This window comes from Ambystoma mexicanum, chromosome 8, assembly GCF_040938575.1.
Source record: "Ambystoma mexicanum isolate Mex_15411 chromosome 8, UKY_AmexF1_1, whole genome shotgun sequence".
NCBI lineage: Eukaryota > Metazoa > Chordata > Amphibia > Caudata > Ambystomatidae > Ambystoma > Ambystoma mexicanum.
The window spans coordinates 1,504,325,508-1,504,345,764 of NC_090929.1; the positions used below are offsets into that span (position 1 = coordinate 1,504,325,508).

At 45.0% G+C, this 20,257-nt stretch overlaps 1 protein-coding gene across 1 annotated transcript in view; it reads left to right on the forward strand.

Moving 5' to 3' along the window:
* The window catches only part of CNNM2 (cyclin and CBS domain divalent metal cation transport mediator 2), a 2,211,754-nt gene that overhangs the window by 1,790,279 nt on the left and 401,218 nt on the right, over positions 1–20,257 (forward strand). The window lies entirely within an intron of this gene.

A 20,257-nucleotide genomic window follows, 5' to 3' on the forward strand; every position in this document is an offset into this window, starting at 1 on the left:
CAGGACTCATTTGGATACCAATGGAGCACGGTTCTATGGAATAGAGACTGCTAATTTATCCTGACCAAAACTATCACAAGCTACGTTTTTATGAACACACAGCAACTTTGTAAAACTTCTTGGAAATATTACGGAAATGCAAAAGCAAACTTGCTTTGCTACAACCTATTCGCACTGTAACGTATAATTGTATAATTGTCACAGCTCAAAGATGTCATTTCGATTAAGAAAGCAGACCCTTCAAAAAACAAGATGTTTGGGATGGATATGTGATTCCAAACAGAAATGTATATACAGTTAGTGCAAAATATTGTGATATGGCAAGCACAATATATGCTATTTGGGACTAGAGAAGAATTTCAGGTGAATTGGGATGAACAATGAAGATCACAATTTTAATTTTTGTTTTGGGCAGTCGCCGCTGAATTCTTAATGAGCGGACAGTGAAAAGATGAATTGCTTGATTAACCCCATGTTGCGTAGCTTAAGAGCACACATTGATGAAGAATATAACATCAGTTATGGTAGCGCAAGAAGATAAATCATAGAATTACAGGTGCTGTGAGGTATAGCATAACAAAACACTTGAAATTGAGTGAAAATAAATTGAGTTAAAACACAGTTATCGTGAATATGTTCATTGCAATATGACATTGCTGGTAAGCCCTGAGGACAGGAGGGCTGGTTGTGGCTGTTTAGCTGTTTGGCGGCTTTGGTGCGTGTGCCAGAAACTGTACATCACAAGGAGCATCCGTGCACTGAAGCGACACAGCACTGACAATCGATCAAGCTCCAGGAGAATGGGGCTCGAGACAGAGGAGGAGTTAGCTCGCGTTACAACACCGGATGAGACTTTTGCCTTAAAGTTTTCCAACGCTTCTAGCCAGTCTCCCTTACGGAAATGGTACCCTTGAAGGTATCTCAACAGACTCCCCAAGTAAGTGAATTGCCTGTTACCCCTCCTAATCCTTGCATCGCTAACCCGACCGCCCAAACGGCCGTGTTCTGTGGCCCATTGTCTGTCCATATGTTTGAAAAATCCTTGTTGGACTTCGTAAAAAAGGAGCGCACATCTGACTCCGCCAAGTACCTTGAAAATCGGAAATGGGATCATTGGCTCGGAGACTCCGAGCCTCCTCCTTTCGCTTTTTAATGGGGAAAAGCACACAAATCTAAAGAAAACAAATGAGATACGAATTACAGAGCGCAAACGCCCTTATCACATAACCCCGATCCCCACACTAAAAACCTTAACATTGCGCATAGTGACAAAACTCCTACAAGAACGCCATGTTAGTAAGAAAGTTGCTACATCTCAGATTCCAAAGTTTCAACCCAAAAGCGAAAGTCTGAACAAACTGGAAGGTGTCAAACCAGTATTAGGAGTTAATACGGAGGCCGCCAGTGTTGTTCCCCCGCACTTGCTGCTGATTCTGACTTGCCCAAAGTCTATGCTGGACCTCGTGGCTTTGTCACCCGAAACAAACCCATTCTGTGCTGCCTGTGTTGGTGCATTTGAGTCGTGCCCCTTGAAGGAAAGACCAGACTGTCTCAAAAAACCTGAACGTCGCAACTCACTAATGGTGGCAGACCAGTTATTAAAAAATCTGAAAGATATAAATGCTTCAATTTCCACCAACGCGAAACCCAAACCTTTGGCACAAGAACATGAAATTAAAGAAGCTGCAGGCCTGGGAGTTGAGGGCAATCCAGCTTGTTCGCTGCCCAGCTACAATGTTCCTATAAACGAGAGTCAATCCAACATTCCACCTAAAAGAAGGAAACTCGACCCCTGTGCGATACCTTTTCCATCATGTTCTCAATAAAGATTTCCTTGTAACAAGGTAAATGTTACAAGCCCAGTCTTAAAATCTAAAGGCAAAATAAGCCCAAGATGTAATCAGAGTTCAACCACCTCTGGGGAGTCCTCTTGTGAAGGACCAATGGACTCCTCGTTTATGGAACGTGATTTTCCAAAAATCCGTCAGCCAGTGTCCAGACGACAAAATAGAACTCAACCAGTTAATGACCGGAGTCTTGTACAAACCTTGTCGAGCAAGTAATAAACGAATTACGGCCAAACTTGATTTCTGCATTGACAATCACAGTGGCTCCCTTGTTAAAACTTTTCGAGCACCTGAATGAAGCCTGCAGAGATCATAATAGTCTCCTAGTGATAATAAACTCAAAATTAATTGAAACGGAAGGTGCAATTCACGATCTGAAACAGGAATCTAATCACCTTAAGAAAAACAAAATGTTAAACATCTTATTGAGAGATCAATTGAAGAACAACTCTGAGGACAAACGGCTTCTGGGAGAAGTCGCCAGAGAAGCTCTCCTGATCCTACAAAAGCAACACACCAAGAGCGTCGATGACTCAAGTGAAAAAAATGGTCGGAACCAGCTGGCCTGTCCTGATGAACTTTCCAGAGAAGTCAGCATCTCGTGTGACGGTGCCGACTCGACTAGAGGCAATAGACCTCTTAGTATCTGAACTGGCTTTTAGCCAGGCAGAAGATGTCGTTGATCCCCCTCCTTCAAAGCATCAAAATGCGGCCTTGCTGCAGAGAGATGAAATATTTTGCCCGGCGGACGACGCTTTAATAATCGATGCGTCGTGCGACATACCTGCAGTCGCCTCTCCGCTAGCAAATGCTGAGGGTTCCTCAACTCCCTACATGGCAGCTCCAAACACCAGCGATGAAAGGACCGCATCGAAGGAGCAAAAATTTGCCATCTTTGAAAAGCAAAAACCCGGAGATACTGTAAAAAAAGTGGAACCCTCCAAAGCACAGAAACAAACAAGAAAAACAAAAAATGTAAAAAGCAGTAAAAACATCATGGCCAAAAACTCAAACAAATTCCTACGGAACATTAAGGCTCTAAACGTAACAATATTGACTGAAGATAAAAGAGATCTAACAGACATCCCGTTGGAACCAGCCGTCAAAAAGCAAAAGGTTGCAGAGAAAGCCCCACTTAAAGCGTCAAATATCACAAACGATTCAAAAAATCAAAAAAATGAGGATGAGTAAACGATCGAACTATTGGATAACCTGTCTACATATGAGACAGATTCGGATAGAGAATCTATTGATAACGAAATAATCGGAGTAGATGATATTGACTATATCCCAGATGAGGAGCCTGAACAGTCCTCTGAATATCCGCTTCAGGACAAGTACGAATCAAGTGGCTCAACCAAAAGAACATGTACTTTTTCAAGTCCCCCACCCGAAAAGCCTAAAGATGCTCATCCAAATTGTGGAGGTCAAAATGGATTCATGACAATTGCAGAAAAAAGAGCCGGTGCCCTGAAGAAAATGGATCTTGCAGCTGATCTAACAAAGCTCCTAAATGAACGTGACGGTGAAGGAAAAGAAAAGTTTACTCTTGAAACAGAAAAAAAACGCACAGTGGCCCTTCTTGAAAATTCGAAACAACTGGTTACTCCTCAAATCAATCTCCCTCAAGATTGGAGAAACGACACGAGACCACAAGCAAGTGGAGCTTCGTCAATTCAGAGCAAGAGCCTTAGTACATCAATTGAAAATAGTCTTCTGATTGAGAGAATATTCAGATTGGGTGATCTTTTAATTCTGAACAGACGCAATGTGCTCCAGTTGCTTGACCACATCCCTAAATTACGTGCAGTTTCTACAGACGACATAAAAATTGTTGAATTTGTAGACGAGTCTGTAACTGATCGAGTCCTACTGCACATTCCTTCGAGATTCATTTACAACTTGATATTGAACTGTGTCTCTGAGTTAAACTCTTTAGGCTTTGACATCAAAGAAGTCTGTGTTGCAAAAACGTTACCACTAGTAAGAACACAAAAAAGCAACCAACTAAACGGAAATGGAGGCACATAAAGGAACACAACCTTGGATGCTCAGACAGGGAATGCACCTCGGGACTCTTTTAGACCTACTCGGACGGATGAAAAGGTTGTCGGTTAATACCCCACACCTTGACTCCATTCCCAGGGGAAGTCCCATGAAATTAATTAAAGTCACTGTGAGGAATGACCGGAATGAGGTAAATTGTAGTGATAAAGACGGTAGAGTTGAAAATGCTGGTATTGTTCAGGGAACCTAGAGTTGGCTGCCAGGGTCCCTAAACAACAGCGAGGACCTCTAATGCCAATCCGATAAGTCTGTTCAATTAATGCAGATGGGATCTTGGAATACAAGAGGTTTCAACCACCTCTTTGGAAAATCGTCCCACGTTTTCGAGATACTGGATGTAATTTGTCTTCAGGAAACCTGGCTCAAAGACCTGCCCTGTGCCGAAGGCTTCGGAATAGTTATGAGCCCAGCAATCAAGCAAAGTATGGGTAGACCGATGCAGGATTAATAATAATGGCGAAAAAATCTAAAAACCTGAAAATAACAAAATCTGGAAATCCTTCCCCATACCTGCAGACTGCGACTATCGAACTAAACGAAAGCCCAGTACATGAAATAGTGACCTTATACATCATAAATATATATTGGCAGCATACTGCCACGGACGAATCAGAGTTTCTCGAATTAATCTGTGATACAATTGACTGCATAACGAAGTCATGTGTAGCTCCTAATATAATCTTATGTGGAGACCTAAATATGGAATGTGTAAAGTTGAAATCGGACACTATACCTAAAAACGAATCAAATCGAAAAGCGAAAGATCCATACCAAATCAAAACAGCATGGAACGATGAGATGGAGGACCGTCAACTAACTTTATTAAATGGAAACATCAGAGGAGACATTCCTCCGGCTGCAACATGGACTAAAGGGCCTAAAGCCTCGATTCTTGATTACTTCTATGCATCAAACCCCATTGTGGAAAAAATATCTGAACTTGTTGTGATTCTAATGGAACAGAGCGACCACAACTTAGTAACCATTCAAATTTCCGTTCTGGGGTGCGTAAAAAACGAATCTTGGAACGCAAAGATAAGTGTGATGCCACGTTGAAACAGAGTGCGTATTAACAGAGAAAACATCATTGATATTGCAACAACACTTGAGGCGAACAACGATACTACATCTTGGGACCAAATTGAATATCCAAGATTATTGAAGAAATACACTGAATATAATCTTGGCCCACAAAAAAAAGGGTTTCGTCATCAGCACACTTACGACCATGAAATAGTAGTTAGAAAAAGGGTGTTGAGAAAAGCTCTAAGAGATGCCAAGAAGAACCCTACACAAGGCTGTCTGCTCGAAATAAAAAAAGCCAAATCATCGTACAAAGCATGGTTGCAGGGTCATAAAAACTTAAACCTACAAAATAACGCTGAGGTGATGATAAAGATTGTGACACAAAAAAACTCAAAATCCTTTTGGTCCCTAATAAATAACATAGAAGCCAGTCAAGGTTCATTGCAGCTCTCCCTGGTCACGGAGGCCCAGTGGATCGCAAACTATACTGAGCTATTTAAGAACCAAGGAAAAGAGTATCAACAAAGCTTGGAACATCATGGCCCGTGGGATTTTAAGATTTCCAAAGATGACATCCTGAAAAATATCAAAAGATTAAGCCTGTCCAGAGCTCCAGGCCCTGATGGGCTGACTAACTGGATGCTTAAGCAAAACCCGAAACAATAGGCCGATTTTTGTTATAACCTTTTTCGTAACATCATAAAAGAAGGAAGACTCCCTCAAACGTGGAAATGTGCCCTGATTGTGCCAATTTTTAAAAAAGGCTTACAATATGATCCCAAAAACGTTAGACCCATAGCCCTACTTGATGTGATTGGGAAAATCTTTGCAACTCAAGTCCTGAACCATTTAACAGCTTGGATTAAGGAAGTAGAGGCCATGGACATTCAGCAAACTGGATTTACAAAGGGAGTTGGGTGTTCGCTTAATCTTTTTATCTTAAATATCCTAACAATGGAGGCGATAAAGAAAAAAACAAAGATTTATCTAGCCTTTGTCGATCTGGCTCACGCCTTTGACAGCGTCGACCAAGAACTGCTTTGGACTAAAATGATAGACCACAAATGTCCACCGATCTTAATGAAAGCAGTACAAGAACTCTACTCTGAAACGACAGTGAAAATTAAACTGGACCAGAAAGGTTCATTGTCTACGGCAATAAAGACCTCAAGAGGCGTGAAGCAGGGTTGCCCGTTGGGAGCAACCCTATTTAGCTTCTTCATCCACGACGTCCAGAAGGACCTAGGTGAAGTTAGAGCTTTCCCGCCAAAGATCAATGATTCACACATTGGGCACATCTTACATGCCGACGACATAGTTCTCATTGATGCAACGCCGGTCGGCCTACAAACACAATTGAGGGCTTTGGAACACTATACTGAGAAAAACGATCTCGAGATCAATGCTCTGAAAACTGATTCTTGTGCTCCAAAGTCTAACTGGTGCAACATCATTAAGAAGAAAGAAATTCTAATGGGATGTTGGAGGTAAACTGATTAACTGTGTCAGTCAAGTACCGTATTTGGGGGCCCTGCTCAGCTCCCACATAAACGACGAACCAATGGTCCAAAAGATTAAAAGAAAATGTAAATGTTTGACAGATCAAGATGCAATGGTAAACAAGAAATATGGAAAATGTTCCATTAAACCTGCCCTTGAATATTATGAGGCAAAGGTGGTTCCATCTTTAATTTTTGGAGCAGAGGCTATGTTGGGGTGCGCCCATGACATATGGTCATGGTGCGAGAACACTTACTGGAATGGAATCCTGCACTTACAGAAAGGGACCCCCACTGCCTGTGCTCGACATGAACTAGGGCTGACATCGATTAATGCCATAGTAATATGGAACACTTTGTCTCTATACAGAAAAAAGACCTTCCCCAATTTAACATTTTGAAACAAATGAAAGGAAAACCATCCCCAGACTAATTCCAGGAAGAATGGGAGTGTGGATGTTAAAAAGAAATTGTGGGATGCTGACTGGTGTGAAACTTGCGATACCCGAAATGCCCATCGACGTATGAACCTTGCAGCACCTGAAGCAAGAGCTTGCGGATTGATCCCGAGATACTTGGAATTATTTCCCTACGCAAAGAAGCGAAGAATTTATGTGAAATTTCGAATTAATCTTTTTTTATCTAAGAAACTTCTGAACCTACGCCAACTGCCTCCAAAGTCGGTCTATCCATGTAGATTCTGTGACTCTGAAAACGAGACACTAAAACATCTGACCTTATTTTGTTCAAAACTATCGGAAACAAGAACTATTTTAATAGGGAAACTATTGGAGGCTAGACTTTGTCTATCTGGGGAAGACTGGTGGAAAAGGATGTTCGACGGAGCGGATTTGAAACTAGTTTATGCTCTGGTTTTCTTTTTGGAGGCATTAGAAAAGAGATTGCTGGGACCTGAGGGCGAATAAAGTATTAGATACCTCTAACAACGGCGCCTAACTGGCCAAAGAAAGACCAGTGCCTAAATCCTAGCGTGACTTTTTGAACATGATGGAAGGAAAATGGAAAATGTCTTCTTCTTTTTCTTGTTTTCTCTTTTCTATGGTTTCCTTATCTGCTTCCTACTTTCCTCCTTTTTTTTTTTGTGAATTTTCCTTTTTTTTTTTAAAGTTTGTAAACAGACTAATAAAAATAAAATAAAATAAAGAAAAACCTTGCTGGTAACTCGAACACACTTATGGGGGGTATTGTTGGGAAGCCGTGCAAAATGGTGTCTCCCTAGTCATGCTCAGTGCACTGGTGGTGGCATCTTCCCACTGAGCCGCTCCCTGGTGCCCACTCCACACACTGAGTCTCCCCCCACATGCTCGCCCTACTTTGCGAGGACGGGACGTTGTTAGATGCACGTTCCGGTTGTCTAGGGACACCTGGGAGACTTCAGCCTTCTCAGGGGCCTGGCCAACAATCCACATGGGTGGCCTGCTGCCCCGCTGGAACCTGCTTTAGGCCAGGCAAGGGGAGACGGCATTGGCCTGTGACTGCTGCAGAAGTTAGCTGCAGTGGACGGTGGACCCTCCGAGAGCAGGGGCCAGAGCTACGAGGAGCGGCGGCTACATATCACTCCTCCCACCATCAATAGTGCACCTACCCAACCCCCAGAGAAAAATCTGGGCACCCATTCTAGCCACCTTAGGGCCCCCTGCCGTGAGACCGGGTGCTGCCTGGTACTTTGTCCTTTACTGGCTCCTCTCTATATTGCCCCAGACCCAAGCGATGCTAGCCTCTGGCGACCCCCACTACACTCTCAGCCCAGCAGGATGCTTCCTGGGGGCCGCCGAGGTACAGCGGGCCGATCTGCGATACCGCAGGTGCCCAGCCCTGGTGTGAGATTTTCGGAAACATCCATGTTTGCAGTGGGGAGGTGTCTGCTGGCGCCGGCTGGCCACCGTTGGTGAACGGCTTCATGGGGCTGTGAGAGCTGGGGCTGAGACTGGAGCCTGCAGTTCTCTGGATGCAATGTTAGGTGCATTCCTGGCTCTGGTTGTCTTGCAGCCACTGCATATTTCCACCTTGATATTACGTCCAACAGAGGCCCTCACTGATGCGCGCTGCCCTGGGGCAGAAACTGCGCCGTGCCTTACCTCTGTCTACTGAAACCTGTCTTGCACGAAAATGACAAAGGGGGCTAGGAAGAAGCAGGGCACCATGGAACAGTTTGCCGAATTGCTGCCAAAGACTAGTCTGATGCCTCCAATTGCAGTGGCCGTTGGAGGTAAGTCTGGTAACCAGACTGTGAGTCCCACTGACACCCAACAGATCAACCCCTATATGCAAAAGGGCTTTGACTTGGTCAATGGTATTGCCATACCAATATTGCCTCCATGTGCACACAGCTGGAGGGAGATGCTACAGATCACTAAAGCTGAGGGCAGAATCAGTTCCATTGAAGATTCCATCACAGTTCAAAGCACCATCAATACCTTGTTAAAAGATGTGAAAGAAGTGAGGGCAAAGTGCGACAATCTCTAATCATGCTTCCGCAGAACTAAAGTCTGTATCATCGGAGTCCCCGAAGATACACTCCGGGGCAACATGGAGTTAGCAGTGGAATGTTTTCTGCGTGACCTAGTGGGGAGCCCTACGCTCTCTTGAACTTCACAGTGGAGAGAGTACACAGAGCACTGGGTCCTGGGAGGATTAGAGCCAGCATATGTGGTAGAAGCCTATCGGCGAGTAATTTTAGCAATGATCTTGTTGTCTGTATTTATCTAGGATAACCACCTATATGAGGCGGGTTTCAATAGTAATGTCACCAACGCTGTGCTTGTAGATTCCGGCAGTACTCCTGAGGAAATTTAGTGTTCATACATACTGTGTAAGTGGGGGGGGACCAGGCACTGTGCATATTCCTTGTACATCTATGCAGTTATAATATCCTTCCTGGGAGCCTTCCCGTTCAGGAGGTACATAATCGCAAGCCAAATCTCAAGACGAAGGTGCATTTAATTTATACAAATCTGCCAGGTCAAACCATCCCAGTGCCATGCGATCCAGGAACTGTGTGAGCTCATCCCGCATCACCTGTACTAGAGAGGAGTAAAAATGGTCATAATAATGGAATTATCCAATTAGATTGAAAAAAATCAATAGAATGGTACATTTGACTGATTTTGGCCAGTACCATTCGATTGCTACCAAAAATACTGAACATGTGGAGCAGTGGTTGCAGGGGTGTCACCCGCTCCTCATGTTCAGTATGTTTGGGATTTGGTGGGTGCAGGGGTATCCCCTGCTTCCTTGACACTGGAAGCGGGGGACCCAAAAAGAAAAAGGGACCCTGCAACATCCCTCTAACGCAAGTCGGATCTGATGCCGCAGGGCTGCAGGAGAAGCGGCGGTGGTGAGCAAACAGGTTAGTAGGGGAAGGGGGGTTGGTGTAAGGCAACATTTTGATTTGTTTGGTTGAAGTAAAAAGCAATTTGTGGCAAAATGTACTACGATCAATTCCGCCACTAATCATTTTACTAAGGTCAAGCAATCCAAATCCATAATATTCATGGAAGACGGTATCAATCTTCCTAGAGTCCCTAGATCCCCCCCACCCCCGGGGTCCGTAATATCCAGGATAGAGCCCTGGTACCTCTTTTCTTATCGTCCATGGCAGGGTACGACTAGGCCTGTCCCCCTCTCCATAGGAAGTTGCTGCAATCGGATCTCCCCGATATTTCTCCACCCTACATGCCAACTCTACATGTTCCAGAGGCATGGCTTGTGGCTGATTGAGTAGGTCTGCTCCTGTGACCGCTCCTGCCTCATCCTACTTGATCGGTAGAAAAGACAAGTTTATATGTGCTGTTGAGGCTTGACAGCGCAGGGGCACCATTGCAGACCTCTTGGGAGTGTGTTGGTGAAGCGCAGACAGTGAAGAAGTAAAGGAGAAGGAGACGCCAGACTAACGTAGCACTCGTAGGAACCGGAGGAAGGCTGGTGAAGCTCAGCGCTTGGTGGCCCGAGGACCCGGGGAGTCCCAGGCACTAGTGACCGGACAAGTGGATCGGAGAATGTGCCCATGCTGGGCCTTCCGAGTAGCAGATTTAACTGACACTGGGACCGGAGGTCAGTGCGTGGTGCAGAAGTCTGGATTCCTTCGGAAGCGACAGAGTGAGGAGAGCGTCCAGATGCGCATGTACGGGTGGCTGAGGGGGTGCATCCCTGTAGAGCAACTGATTGCTGACCTGGGGGACAGCGGCCTGAAAGGCCCGAGATAAAACCTGTGCCGAGAGGGTGAAAAGAGCAGGAAGGCCATCAGATATGTGCTTTAGTAGAGAAACGAGAAGATTGAGTGCCAGGGCAGTGTGAAGGGATTGGACAAGGGTGTGCAGGACCCTGGGCCACGATGTGACCTGAGCTGCTAGACCAGCATGACTGCGGTGTGAAGGGAAGCAGAGAAAGGAGAACCTGATCCTGGGCTGCAAGAGTAGCAGCGGAACCCAGCTACTGATGAGAAGGGCCTGATAGGCATCAAGGTCAAGTGTGGGCAGGCGACGGGAGGACTTGGACCCATGGTCGAATGACTGGGTCAACCTGACTAACGGCTGGAATCCTGGGTGGGATTCTTGGTCATGCCACTGTTGAAGCAAGGAAGACGGAACAGAATAGAGCTCTGGATTGGGGCAAGAGCCGCAGATGTACACAACGGCTTGGTTAATGCACGCATCTTTGAACTGTAAGGTACGAAGGAGTAAGGTACTTAAAGGGGACACAAGTGTGCGTAGATTATAGTCAAGGAGTACAATGCTGGAATACTGACCAGACGCAGTGGTGGGAAGCACACTGGGACAGACACATCGTCTGGGTCATCATCTGTGCAGAGCCCACGGAGGAGAGCTGCAGTACTCGGGTCCCGCTTTACATTGATTGAATATAATAGACACATATAGCTACAACCAAGCTCAGGGCTCCTGCGGTAGTGAGAGTTAGCCCATAGTGGGCTCAGGGATCACAAGTGAGAGGAGTAGCTGTCTGAATGCCTCCCAAGTCGGCCATATTAAAAGCAACTCAACCAACCCTGCATAGCTTTGAAGGAGAGAGCTCGCTCTGTGGTAGTGGATTTGTAATACCCTGCCGCCCATTCCTTTTTGTATACAAAATAAAGCTCTTGTTCTTCTTGAAAAAGGGTGCACCTAGCCTTTTTCCTCAGTGTGTTGTTTTTTTTGGTCTGGTTATTGGAGAGTTGGCCTACATTCTTGGTGACCCCAACGTGATCCCAGACTCCCCTGTGAAGATAGAGGATTCCTGGCTGCACATCCGGAGGGGTCGTGCCCACATGCAGCAACCAGTCCCCTTGTGCACACCTTTGAGAGTTTTACAGGAGCCGTGTTATCAGAATTCCTGTCTGTTCTTTGGAGCGGGCCGCTGTCCCCGGATTGTGCAGGCCATTAACAGGACCCAGTGATGGAGGACTTGGGGTAAGCATGCAGCCTTAAGTGCTGCTTCTTTGGAGAAAAACAATTAGGGTACGTGAAGGGAGTGTGAGTGTTTGAGTGTGATGGAGAAGTGGCATATGTGTGCGGTGTGAAAGGATTGAATTGCTGGGTTGATAATCCATGTGGTGTTGTGTAGTGTATATATATTAAAGAGTTTTTATGTAGAGGATTGTGGTGTAACAGGGACCCTTTCCTATTATACTAGGGAAGACGACTGCACTGTGTAACAGAGCAAAATGGACACAGATAGAGACCATGTATATTAAGTGGGTCTGGGATCTCTGCCCAGTTAAAGCGGGGGGAGAACGAGTAATAGTTATGGTAGAAGCCCTTGTTGGCCTGGGATCTCCTCACCCGATGTAAGGGGGGGTGTTGGATTGAACAGATTGTATTGTGATTATGCGTCCAGTTAACAATAACTCTTAAAAAAACAACGGAAAAGAGCGGCGGAAAATAAGGTCTGCTCAGTCTTTGGGCACGTTAACGAGTTGGGTAATTGTGGAGGCTCCTGATGATCAATCTGTGCAAGAAGAGCGATTCTCACCTATTAAAAAGAATATAGCCCCCTTGTCTAACTTCGCCAATGATCACAGGGAAGTTAAACCACCACAATCTGATCCATCAGATCATGGACTAGATGCCCGATCCAGGAAAGCTCCCATGGTTATTCTTGGTGAGAAAAAACTCACTATAACTTCATCAATCACCTCTAAAATATGCCACCAGTTAAATGGATCATCTCTTATGGCATTGTTCAGTAAAATTCCATCCTTACGGATCCTGAATTCAGTAGACTTTGACTTCATTGAACCTTTGTGAAAACTGGGGGGAAAAATAACAAAGATCCATTGTTGTTTACCTGTTAAGTTTCGCTTATACGTCTACATCAGTCTTCCCTTGCACATTTGGTTTACTCATTGGATGTTATGCCCTCTGTTGAAGCAAGCACTGCATGTTGTACGGAATGCTATTGCTCTTGAGCGGCTGCAATTACTATTCCTCAACATAAGCCTCCCCAGACAACATCCAAGATCAGTGACGACCAAGGATGGGAATGGCTGATGAGAATGATCTTTTTTTTTTAACACCATTTAGACAAACACATTGTTTAAAATGTTTAATCCTATGGTCTGAATCCCTATGTCTAGCTAAATATCCCTATATTCGCTAATTGCTGATGGTTCGCCTGTAAAGGGTAACAAGACTTAGATGGGGTCTTTCCCTATCCTTACTCACTACTTTCCTGTCAGGCAAAATGTTGCACACTTCATCAAGGCCGATATTTTTACTTTGTCATCGCCTTGGATCTGTGTGACTTACAGTACTTAAGTCCTTGATTTTACTGGTCAAGGAGTTTCTAAAACCAAAAAACGGCTCCCAATCTTGTTGGGGCTGCTTATCTTTAAAAAGATGCTACTATGTCTAAACCGTGTCCACCACTTCCATTCTTATCGAACACAGGATTTAGGTCATCACTCCTAAATCTGTTGTCAACCGGTTTCAGTGGTATCTCATTACGTCTCGCTTTCTTCAGGACATATACTGATTTTAGGGTTACTGATCTAAATTATTTTAACAGAACAGCTGAGCAGAAAAACAACGACAAGAAGACTGGTGACTATTCTAGTCCTGTGTGTCCACATTTATAGGTTGTGGATCCTTTTCCCCAGTTTTCTGTTGGCCGTGGCATTCTGGTCCTGTGCCCTAAAGGGGAAGAGAAAGAAAAAGGGGGGGATGTTTGGTTTAGTCTAGTGTGTGTAATACTTATTCTTTAATACCACGTGTTATTGCATGTCAGGGAGGATGTCTCACCTGTCTTCTCTTTTGTACAGATATTCTTGTGGGTGCTTTTCCCAAAATGTAATTCAGGAATCTGTAATACATTCATATATTTGTATTTTATTTATTTTTTCATGGGAATATTCCTCTTGTCTCACCACTACCTTCATAGTCTGTACCTGTTTATTCCAGAGTCTGTAATTTCATATTCTCCGTTTCTTGTCGTCTCCCCGCCCATGTGCGTGGTTTAGGATGTTCAGGGGCTATTGCCTTCTTGCGGTGTTCCCCACTAACTATGGACAAGGGAAAAGCACATTGTTTCTATGTTGTTCGTGCCCAAGTTCTACATTTACTTCTAGTGCCAGTTCTGTATTTATCCACTATTCTTATGGCCTATATCAAGTCCTGCTCTATTTAAATTCATGCTGATCTTACCTCGCGAGCGGGTTCCACAGGCGCTGCTCCAATGTCTCTGGTACAGGTGCCATTTTGGGAAAGCACATGTTTATATATAAACTGGTCACGTGATCCTGGGTCGTTCCGTGTTTTCTACCGCTACGAATCTAGGTAATTTATTCTATACAGTAGTAACTCTAATTCCTACTTCTGAGAGTCTGATTTGTACACAACACTCTGCTGTTTTTTCACCTCGTTTATGCTCTTAGTGTCAGCTAGATTTTCGAACTACTGCAGACTCTGGGTATGTGGGAAATGTGGTTTTTTGACGGTGGCTATTTTGTTTTCTGTCTTTTGATGCCAAGGATCTCCTCTTAGCTTGTTGGTACATGTCCAATACTTTCATCTTGGTTTCACATTCAAAATGCCTTCGTACTACCCCAGACTAACCGTATGCTGGTAAATGTGGTATTTATCTGAGGCAGCTGTTTTGTATCATAATGATGCTCTTATTCGTTGGTTGTGCAGTTCTTTTCTATTGGAGCTTGTGTTGAGGTTTTTAGTACCTGTAGTGCAGGCCTTTATTTCTACTTCACTTTAGCCATTATTCTTCAAACCGGTTTAAGTGGCAGGGGCTCAAGTCTACTTCCTCCAAACTGACTCTATGTGGACATGGAGAGGGTCTATTACTGATTATGAGAATCTGCTTCACTTGAAGACTACTCAGAGCTCATATTCTGGGATACATCTTATAGTACTGCTGCAGTTCTTAGTCTAGAGTTCTCCTGTTTTTCTCGTTATAGTACTGCTAGTTCTTGCCAGCAGATTTCTTTAAGGTCTTCCATGTGGCTTTTTCGTCTATAAATCCACATTTGCTCACGTTTTAATAACAAGGCTGCTGCATTTCCACCTCTCTTCGGTATCAGTACTTTTTCTAAGACTGTCCACTTGAGGTTGTTCTTTGTGTGGTTATTTTGAATGAAGTGTTCAACTAACAGAGCTGTGATGCGTTTTGTTCTTATATTCGACCTGTGTTGACAGATTCGCGTTCTCACTGCTCTTGTCGTCATTCCGACATAGCTTTTAGCACATGGACAATGAATGAGATATACTACATTGGTGGTATTACAGTTTGTAAGGGATCTCTGTTCCCATGGTTTTTCCCAACCAATGTCTATCGATGTGATGCGCCTCGTACATTGGCAAACTGTACAGTTTCCACATGGTGTATGTCCTGTGGTTTTTGGTACATTCCACAGTCTGGTTTGTACTGTTTCTTTCATCTTTTCTTTGTAGGTGTGTACCAAACCACCCCAGATCTTTTTCCTTCTTTTTATTGCAAATAGGGGAGTCTTCAACTGTTTCTCTCCTGTGTTCAATATGTACCATGCTTTTTTTTTTTTTTCATTTCAATTTTATTGGTTTTGTAAAAGTTCGACAGACATTTACATTAAAATTCGAATACTGAGTCGAAAGAAAAAGATTGTTCACAGCAAGTAACATTTTGATATCATGCGTATAAAGTCTCTTGGAATCAAATAATTAACCAATAACGTCAACAAAACCCACTTTCTTTACCCCGCTCCCCTGCCCCCTTCACATGTCACCGTCTGGGGATTGAAAACAAATTTAAACATTACCAAAGAACCGCTAATATATTCATGACATAAGGCAAGTGTGCACAGCATAACCCAAGACCCTGGTAAGACAGGCACCAACAGCAGTTGACTAAAATGACACAAAATTCGGCAGTGTTTTGCACACATTCTTTTCACGTAACATATATAGCACGAAATTCTGACCATGCGTTCTCAACATTGGTACGATCTCCATGTAAGGCTGCAGTCAGGTTTTCCATTCTGTAAATACTCAGAGCAACACCCAGCCACTTAGTCTTGCTAGGGAGTGTGGCTCTTTTCCATACCATGGTTAGACAGGCTCGTGCAGCCATCAACAGACCTAACACCATTTTGGGTGCTTTCATGATCGTGTCCTCCGTTTCAATCAAGCCGAACAAGATCAGCAGTAGTTGTTTCTCTCTTTCGACATCACCTAGGTCCCTAATCCAGCTAAGAACCTCTGACCAATAGGCCTGGACCACTGCACATCCCCACCACATATGCCAATAATCAGCCCGCTTCCCGCAGCCCCTCCAGCAGTATGGGCTTACTCCTTGGTACATTTTGGCAAGCCGGGTTGGGTCATATTGCCATCTATACATTAACTTGATAGCATGTAGCTTATACTGGCAAGATATAGACGATTTTGCCGTCCGTCTGCATATTTGAAGCCATAACTTATGTGAAATTTGCCTACCCATATCCGATTCCCATCTGCCTTTGAGTGTTAGGGAGGGTGTAATATCGACCTCAATCAATGCCAGGTACATTGCACTTATGAGACCTCTGGAGCCCGTGCATGTGTCAAGAATTCTCTCGAATGGGGTAAGGTCCCTCTGCAATTGTTCTTTCCATATCGGCCTTGTCAATACCCCCTTGAGTCTGATGTATAGGAAAACCGAGAGTGAGCCTATGCCAAGCGCCTCTTGAAGTTCCTGAATGGTTATAAAAGAGCCATTTCTCCACAGTTGACCTGCCCTTTCTAGACCAGCCTGGTATCAGGTCTCAAAGCTTCCTGGTTCCGGGATTGCATCTCGGATCCCCGGGGACCATAAGTGGCCCAGAGGAGAGGGCCATGTCGTAACTCCAACCATTTTCTTGCCCGGTTTCCATATTGCCCATATTGTACCTATAATGGGATGAGATTTGATGCTATTACGTAATTGGGACCCAGGCACCCATAGCCATTCACCCAAAATAAAGGGACGGAGGTGATAGTTATCCAGGGCTATCCACTGTGGCTCTGACTGCTGCCTAACATGTGGAAGGAGGACCCGGAGTTGGGCCGCCCTATAGTATGTTTCGATGTCCGGTAGGCCTACCCCTGCATTATATTTTCGAAGCTGGAGCAAGGATCTCGGAATTCTAGGCTTTTGGCCGTGCCACAAGAAGGCTAGTAGCAATTTTCTTGTGTTGGGGAAGTATTCTGGGGGCATTTTAATGGGAAGCATTTGGAACAAATATAGTATCTTAGGGAGGATCACCATTTTTATGGCATTTAAACGGCCCAGCCAAGAGATTTGAATGTCTTTTTGAAGGGCAAGTCACAGTGGTGGGAAATTGGCTTCATATAGGGATCCTAGGTCCCGAGTAACATTAATACCCAAGTATCGGAGCGTGGTGAGACTGACTTTTACTCATAAGGGGGCAAAGCGTTCGACCTCAGAGTCTCTACTCTTGTCAATTGGGAGGAGGACAGATTTCGCAGTGTTAATTTTCAGGCCTGCCAACAGACCATATTCTTCAATTATTTCAAGCGCGGCCGGGTCTGAATCTAAGGGATCAGTTAAGTGTAATAAGATATCATCGGCATATAGGCTCAGTTTGTATTCTCGATCACCTACTGTGATACCTTTGACTCTACTATCGTGTCTCAGTTTTTGAGCTAACGGTTCAAGGTACATTACAAATAATATCGCTGACAGTGGCCAGCCCTGCCTCGTCCCCCTTTCCAGTGGAAACCATCGTGAATAACCTCCATTCACCACTACTGAAGTTGTGGGGGAGGTGTACAGCGCTTTGATGGCGCGGCAGAGTTTTGGCCCTAACCCGTTCGAGACCAATACCTGTTCCAGAAATTCCCATGACACCCTATCAAAGGCCTTCTCGGCATCTAACGACAAACGTGATTGGTCCCCTCCCATACCATGTGTCTCGTGGAGTAAGTGAAGTGTTTTTCTCATAGTGTCCGCGCCCTGTCTCCCAAGAACGAAACCAACTTGGTCAGAATGTATTAACCTAGGTAGGTGCGTTTCAAGCCGGGCCGCAATGACCCTGGCATAAATCTTAGCGTCAATATTGAGGAGAGAAATGGGACGATAGGAGCTGCAGTATTTAGGATCTCTACCCTCCTTCGGAATGACTGCAAGGAGGGCCTGAGAGAAGGCTGGAGGAGCGTGACCTGTGTCGAAGATGTGGTTGAACAGAGATGCAAGAAAGGGGGCAATGAGAGTGGAGAATGTTTTGTAGAAACCGGGCGTGAATCCATCATCTCCTGGGGCTTTACCTGTCTTCAAGCGCTTTATGGCTTCTACAACTTCCTCCTCTGTGACTGATATGTCTAGGGAATCGGCCTCCGTGAGTGTGAGTGAGGGGATCCGCACCTCCTTGAGGTACGTGTCTATACTTCCCACAGGAGGGGGGTCACTTACATATAGATCTTCATAGAAGAAGGCAAATGCTTCTTGTACGTCCTCGGGGGAAGTCACTGTCGTCTCTGTGAGGGTGCCATCCGTCCTTTCGATAAGTTGAACCCATTTCTCCGCCTTCTGTGCACGGAGACGAGCCGCCAAGAGGGCATCCGCCTTGTCGCCCTTCTCATAATATTTCTGTTTGAGGTATTGTAGGGTCTGGGCAGTTTTGCCTGCGATAAGTATTTTCAACTCCTCTCTGAGTAGTTTAGCTTCCGCAATATACTTGGGTCTTTCAGATGGGGAGGACTGTGCCAGGCTCTGGGCCTTACAGAGCCTTTCCCTAATGCCCTTCTCTATCAAGGGACGTTCTTGTTTTTTTGGGCCCCTTCCCTTATAAGCACCCCCCTCCAAGTTGCCTTGGCTGCCTCCCATACGGATGTCTTCCCTACCTCCCCTGTGTCATTAGAAGCGAAGAACTGCTCAATCTCGGTTTCCAAAGCTTCCTTGAAGACCGAGTCAGCCCATAAGGAGTCATTACATCTCCATTTGGTATTCCGGGGTGCCAGGTCGTTCCAAAGTATATCCACCATAACCATATCATGATCCGTCCAGGCAGAGGGGTATATAGTTGCCGCTTGCAATGTATGCAAGAGACCATCTGAGAGGAAGATGTAATCGATACGCGTGAGCGTGTCGTGGGGGAGGGAGTGGAAGGTGAAGCCTCTGTCCGTCGGGTGCAAATGGTGCCAACTGTCCACGAGACCATAAAGATTAAGGGTTAGTTTAATGTCCGCCTCGTTCCGCGTGTTGGGTGGATCTGCCACGTCAGCTTTAGTTTGTCTATCCTTTGAACTGTCCATCCACGTGTTAAAATCCCCACCGAGAACTATGTGTCCCCTGGCCATGCCGAAACCTTTCTCACTGATTTTGTGGAGAAACCTATTTTGCCCTTGGTTAGGCGCATAAAGCGTAGCAAGGGTAACTGTTGTGCCCCATATGCTTCCCACGACTATGAGAGCTCTCCCCTCCCCTCCCTGTCCATCCATGTCTCAAGAATTGTCATCTGGGGGCATTTGCAGATTAGGATCCCCACTCCTGCTTTTTTTGAGATACCTGAGCTCCAGAAGGAGGGTCCGATCTCCTGTGCTGGGATCACTCTCTCCTCAGCCTTTCGATATCGCGTTTCTTGGAGGAATAGAATATCTATATTTGATCTCCTAAATTCCCTGGCAACCATGGATCTCTTTGTGGGGGAGTTCAAACCCTTGACATTGAGTGTGAACATGCGTAACGTGTCCTTATAGAGTGTAAGTGCCATCTTGAGCTTTGGGTAAGTGTATATGCAGCCAGTTCGTCTGCTTCATGGCCAGTGTAATGTTTGATGATGCAGTGTGTGGTTCGTATTCTTCGGAATGGGTCTCTTTTAGTCCTTCGGAGGACAAAAACTGATCTGTCCAGTACATATAATGTCCCTTTATGTATCCAAATTGTGTTTTTGTGCCCCTCAGGTCTGTGTTGTGACAAAGTATGTGTTTCCCACCCGCCCCACCCACACCTTCCCCCCCCCTGCGTTCGGCGCCCGACCCGTCTGGGTTAACATCACCCAGTCGGTCTCGGACCACCAGTGGAGACCGCGAAACAAGCGGTCCTATCTTAATATAGACATCAATAACAGTGAGCACCCAACTATGTGCTCGTAACTTATCAACAAACCAAAAACAAAAACTCCGACCCCCCAAAGGCATCGTTCCAGCATAAGTGTTACCTCTTATCTCTTTCTGAGTATCCTAAATATACATGGTCAAGTTCACCATTCGCACGAAATGAGTAATGCATTAGAGTCTAAAGGTGCGACCAGAGAATCAGGCACATCATTGGTGTATGTTATACAAGAACCCTTCAGTCTGACTCACCCTCATCGCTTCTCTCTGCCTCGGGTACCGCCTA